This window comes from Haliotis rufescens, unplaced genomic scaffold (assembly GCF_023055435.1).
Source record: "Haliotis rufescens isolate VD_foot unplaced genomic scaffold, xgHalRufe1.0.p SCAF_5, whole genome shotgun sequence".
NCBI lineage: Eukaryota > Metazoa > Mollusca > Gastropoda > Lepetellida > Haliotidae > Haliotis > Haliotis rufescens.
Window position 1 is genome coordinate 38344491 of NW_025964223.1, and position 6066 is coordinate 38350556.

The 6066-nt window shown below is 41.8% G+C and overlaps 1 long non-coding RNA gene across 1 annotated transcript; it reads left to right on the top strand.

Annotated features, from left to right (window-relative positions):
- The first annotated feature begins 3354 nt into the window (after window positions 1–3354).
- On the top strand, window positions 3355–5327 carry LOC125373401. Its single transcript, XR_007218369.1, has 3 exons — window positions 3355–3837; window positions 4244–4314; window positions 4871–5327. It is a non-coding gene; the product is annotated as an uncharacterized LOC125373401 (long non-coding RNA).
- The last annotated feature ends 739 nt before the right edge of the window (window positions 5328–6066 follow it).

Here is a 6066-nt window from a genome sequence, read left to right on the forward strand (position 1 = left end):
AATGAGAAGACAACATGAAGATGCATCTTTAGAGGAGGTAATAGGTTGTATCATGGACCCTATATATAAATCGTATTAAGTGTCCATGGTTACATAGAGAGAGGTATTGAGGAATATATATAATTTATGATAGTGCTGCCAATCAGAGACTTATAAAATTATAATTGTGTTGTAAATCCAACAGTGCACATTGGAAGACGGGTCACAATTGGCAGCTCCCACCTAACACTTAACAAAGCACGAACGAGGACGGCAAGTACATAACATAGTCACCAGGTCAAAGGGAAGGAACTCTAACTAGTATTTAATGAAGTGTCCGTAAAATCCATGTTTTTAGTGTAGTGTCGTGTGTGTGTGTGTGTGTGTGTGTAAGCTTGAAATTTGCAGTGATGATGATGATGATGCTGATGATGATGATCAGCCATATGTGGGTTTTTCAAAAAAATATCTCACAACCAAATAAAGATAAGGCCTTATTTAATCATGGATCCGTCCAGCATTTTGGATGTACACTTGAAGGGAAATAACTCATAGGGCATGTTATGAGAAGCGGTCATAAAATATACGAAATGGTGTATAAGTTTATACAAATATACTGTTTGAATGGACGGACGCGCCATTCCCCAAAACAACTGAAATCGAACAACCGCAATTGTATCATAATGAAAGAACCCGTGAAGATCCGGGTTACAATTAGTTTTTAGCAACCGATGCTTGTCGTAAGAGACGACTAACGGGATCGGGTGGTCAGGCTCTGACTTGGTTGATGCATGTGATTGTTTCCCAGATCGATTCTCACTGGATTGTCTGGCCCAGACTCGAGCAACAAACACACAAATCAAAATGAAACGGATTCATCTGAGGTAAAATTCATGCCTATTTACTTCAATGGGCCGTCATCTTTGACCCAAACACCATTATGTAGGTACCTGGTATGCCTAACTTCGGCATGGCTTGAGCTCCAGGGCGTGGAGTCATCCCACAGATGACATCCTTACTTTGCCCGCTTGCTGACGGGATTAACCTCTTTGGTCATGTGGACAAGACGTCCAACCGCGGATCAGAAGGTCCGTGGTTCGAATCCCATCACGGGACTCGGAAATTTTATGGCCGCTACATTAGCGCCCAATTTGGGGCTGGGCACGTTCATATTAAATTTGAGCAAAATAAGCCTCAGTACCCTACTATGCGGCCCGGGACATGCCTTCTGTTGACGTGGGAGTATGTAGCAGGGCGTGGAGTCATCCCGCAAATGACATCCTTACCTTGTCAGCTTGCTGACGGTGTTGACTTCTTTGTGGACAGAAAGTCCGTGGTTCGAATCCCATCAAGGAACTCGGAAATTTTATGGCCGCTACATATAGATCATTATTAAAAAACCCATAGCCGTGTCTTTCCATTTATATACACACGAGCTCTTGTGATATTCGTCGCCAGAGAAATATTTTGCCCTGTACGTATTCTTAAAAGAACAAGAATTGTATGTGTATTGAAATGTAAGCAAGGTGGAATATCTCTATGTGAAATCATCTAATTATTACAATAACATTGATGGTGATCGTCTTTTCCATCCGAGACCTACATCTAGACCGAGACCTAGACCTACAACTAGGCCGAGACCTAGACCTACACCAAGGCCGAGTCCCAGACCTACAGCTAGACCGAGACCAAGACCTACAGCTAGATCGAGACCCAGACCTACATCTAGACCGAGACCTAGACCTATAGCTAGACCGAGACCTAGACCTACAGCTAGACCGAGACCAAGACCTACAGCTAGATCGAGACCTAGACCTACATCTAGGCCGAGACCTAGACCTACATCAAGGCCGAGACCTAGACCTACATCTAGGCCGAGACCTAGACCTACATCTAGACCGAGACCTAGACCTACATCAAGGCCGAGACCTAGACCTACATCTAGGCCGAGACCTAGACCTACAGCTAGACCGAGACCGAGACCTACAGCCAGACCGAGACCTAGACCTTTATCTAGACAGATACCTAGACCTATATCTACACTGAGACCTAGACCTACAGCTATACCGAGACCTAGACCTACATCTAGACCGAGACAGAGACCTACATCTAGACCGAGACCTAGACCTATATCTAGACCGAGACCTACATCTAGACCGAAACCTAGACCTATATAAAGACTGAGACCTAGACTTGTATCTGGATCTAAATCTAGACCTACAAACTGCCTGTTCTAGTGGATAGAAGCTCTGTCCAAAGAACGGAGTTCGGTGGTTCGATCCCCTGGCAGCACCATTACCAAAAGACGTTAAAATGTGGTATTTGTGTTGCCCTTGCTGGCGCTCGGCATTAAGTGGATAAAATAAGGACTGGTCAGAATACTGTGTAGGAGTTGGGTATCCATGCCATGTTATACTGCGACGTGGTATCTCATTGGGCTAGCAATATATAACCGACATTAGTTCGGACGAATACAAGCAAGGACGCACGCATGAACACATACACGTGCATGAATGGTAAACTTCATTTCACCTCTTGACCTGCATCTTCAACTACATCTACACCTACAAGTAGACCTAGTGCTATATCTGCAATACAATTATTTAGACCTACATCCAAACGTAAATCTTGACCAACACATGTACACCTACAAGTAGACCTAGACCTACATCTACACCAAAATTTAGACCTACATCTAAACGTACATCTAGACCTACAAATGGATAGATTTCTGAAAACTGCATGAACAAAAAAAGCATGCAAATACTTTTACATTAATTGCTGCCATTAAACACATGACATAAGGTAGATATTTGCCGTCAAATACGGTGAAATGCAATATTTGTTGCACTGAAATTGTTTGGAGTTAATGCGCGTGCCACCTTGCGCCTTGGGTAAGGCCATGGTGAATTGATATTACAGTATTTTTGATGAGAGATGATACGGGGAACGATTTAGGTAGTCAATCAAATTACGTCAGTCAGTGTGACCCTATCAGAGATACGATGAGAAGTTAATACAGCGTGACCGGTGGTCGTCAACTGTCCAGTCAAAGAGGCGGCCTTCTCTTTGACCGCGGTCAATAACCGGTGCAGTGATGTAATGTTGGCGGTGTCCGGGACACATCCTGGAGCTTGCCAGTATGATGTACACAGTCTTACATGAATGGTGAATATAAACAATCACTATTTAGAGAATCATTGCTTCATTTGCATGCGAAACAGAGTGTCTATATATATGGAAGTGCGGAGTTAACTCCCTTTGGCTTACTCCGTTCAGTGTCTGTGACAGTCTGTGTAATTGGCACCGTGTCTTGCTCCAAGCGCTTCAAGAAATAGTCTATTAATAGTCTATCAAACTAACGTGATTTTCCGCTATTATGCAATAATGTCATCAGTGATATAACCATGACAACAGGCTATGGTCAAGTGTTGACCAATGACCTAGGAAAGGCAGTTGTTTGTATAGTGGCCTTCTATTCCTTCCTGGTTAAAGTGATACAGATGGACATTTTCCGTCACACTCTACAGTCACGCGATGACCAGTTCACAACGCTGAAAAGTCAAAACGACACGTATAAATATATGCAGCTAAAGGATTTCCCCGTTGTACTAAATCTTTGAAACGATGCGTTACACGTCAAATGGGGACCATACACCGGCCTATACCGATGTTTTCTAATCGCATGAACGTCGTTACATTTATGAACGTCTCGTCATAAACCGCGAGAAGCGCGTCATGTCTGTGACGTCATACCATTGTTGATTGTGTCGAGTGACGAATCTTTGGAAACATCGCAGCCTCTGTGAGCAGAAGGATTACTGAAAAATAGTTTACAGTTCAAACAAACTTCTTGGGGTAAGTATATTATGTTTTCAGGCTAACTTCCAACATTTTATTTGGGACAGAATAGTTTATCCATCCATTTTAAGTATAAATGTTCATGAATTGAAGACTATTGTCGGAATCAGATTAAAAAGAATAAAACATACTTTCTGAATAATTGTTTTCACTGATTATAATATCGGCCCAAAATATCCACTCTTATAATACCCACTATACAGTGCCGTAGCCAGTCGGGGGGAGGAGTGGGGGTGGGTGAGGAGGAGTTGCACCCTAAAACAACATCCTGTATCCGCGCTTCGCTAACAATATTGGCTTCTCATTCTGAGATGGTAGACCCAATAAACTGTATTTAACAGTATACTTTCGGTGTAAATCAAAATAATCATAATGACAGAGTGTTTCTTTGTTTTCCTGACAGCCTACTGAAGATGATGAGTGTATGGATCGCTTCCTCGGCCGTTGTCGCCGGCGCCTATGTAGCTTTTAAAGGTATATATAACTGTAATATCTGCAATGCGGTCATCATCATCTGCCAAGCCTCGGGCTTTAAACAACACACGTGGTATGCATACATGCTGTATGGTCCATCTACTCCCCGGTCGACTATACTGAATCTCTGTAGCTTTAATTATATCGAATTATTTTATGAGCACGTGTGCAACTTTGAGTGGAATTTTTAATCGCTCAACATAAGTGAGCTACCCAGTGATCGATAGTATGATCAACGTCGGATCCGATGACACACGATCAGCCGAGTTATAGAATGTGATCCCCCAATCTCAATATCATCGTCGGCTTACATGAGGTGCTTCACGTATGCGTGAAAGGCTTTGTACATGAAGTATGTTGTAAAAGGGTCAGAACTGCCAAGGTTTACCTACGTTGTCATATTCAAGCAGCATGTCTAGGACAGTAGTTGGTTCTGTTAATGCATATGTTTAGTACAGAGGCGTGAAAAGAAAATGAAGCGTTTAAAAGTGCTTGATATCTGAGTAATATTCAGCCCTACAATTCTTGAATGTCTCATCTTTGTGATCAATTTCAGCCGCATTTTCTTGGTACGAGGCAATACGGCGTCCAACTTTGACCAAAGTGGAAGTTGAAATAATCCCCCCTGCCTTCCTCTCCTCTTCTCCTTGGGGTCAAAGGCCAACAATGCCTCACTCGCGACCGTCTGCCCGCCTTTCCGATGATGCTAAAGTTGCCCATCTGAAACTTGCCACCTCCCAGCTCTACCGCCGCTCAAGGGTGGCCACGTGAATCACTCCCATGTAAAATTGTGGACTTGTTCAATCGGTTACTCGGCCGAGGAACTGATATTGAGATGAATATGATATGTTGTATTGTTGAAAGGAGGTGCTAAATCAAGGCACTCGTATGTTTTATTTGGAATATTTTGTATATTTTGTTGTCGATTTCTCTAGGAATATATTCCGCGAATTGTCATTGCATGTGTCAAATGAAGTGCTATTTATTGTCTCAGATTAAAATGTATAAAAGAAGCATTGTGTTTTCCCTACAAGACAGGACCCTAGATTTGTTTGCTAGGACAGGTTTGGTTGACAAAGAAGATACGCGTTTATATACTATAGTATTAACAACTTCTTTATTATACTGTAATAGCGACGATTTGGAAAAGATCCTATACCGAACGTCACTATTATAGCATAATAAATAAGTTGTTATCCATAAACCTATCTATGTATACTTTGTCATCCGTCAACTTCTGAGAAATGACAATCAAACAGTTGAAGTTGGGTTCAGTCAAAGTCGCCATGTAAACTGGCGTGTTACCCAAATGGGAGAGGAGTGAATTAATGAATCCACTTTTCGTTCATTCCCAAAGCTACAACAAGCCGCACTATCACTATCCAGAGTGAAATTACTGACTTCTTTTACCAAGCTAAGTCATTGAATTAGATAAAAAATCAAGTTCATCATGTAGCTGAAACTACATAAAAAGTCATTTAAAAAATTTAGTTATCTTAACCGACCTGCGCCAAAACGGACTATGTAATGTGGACAAACGGTGTTTCACCACTATCTGTGGCCTTATGCCTAATAGGAAAATTGACAGATGATGAGATATGCGTTATTTGTCTAGACGGATACTCTTACATACAATTTATCACGTGTATGTTATATTGTGTATGAAGTATATTTTGGATATTGATAGGATAAGAGTAACGAAAGTTTAATGAGTATCCACATTGTGATCCGATCCCGCAATCAAACCGCGAA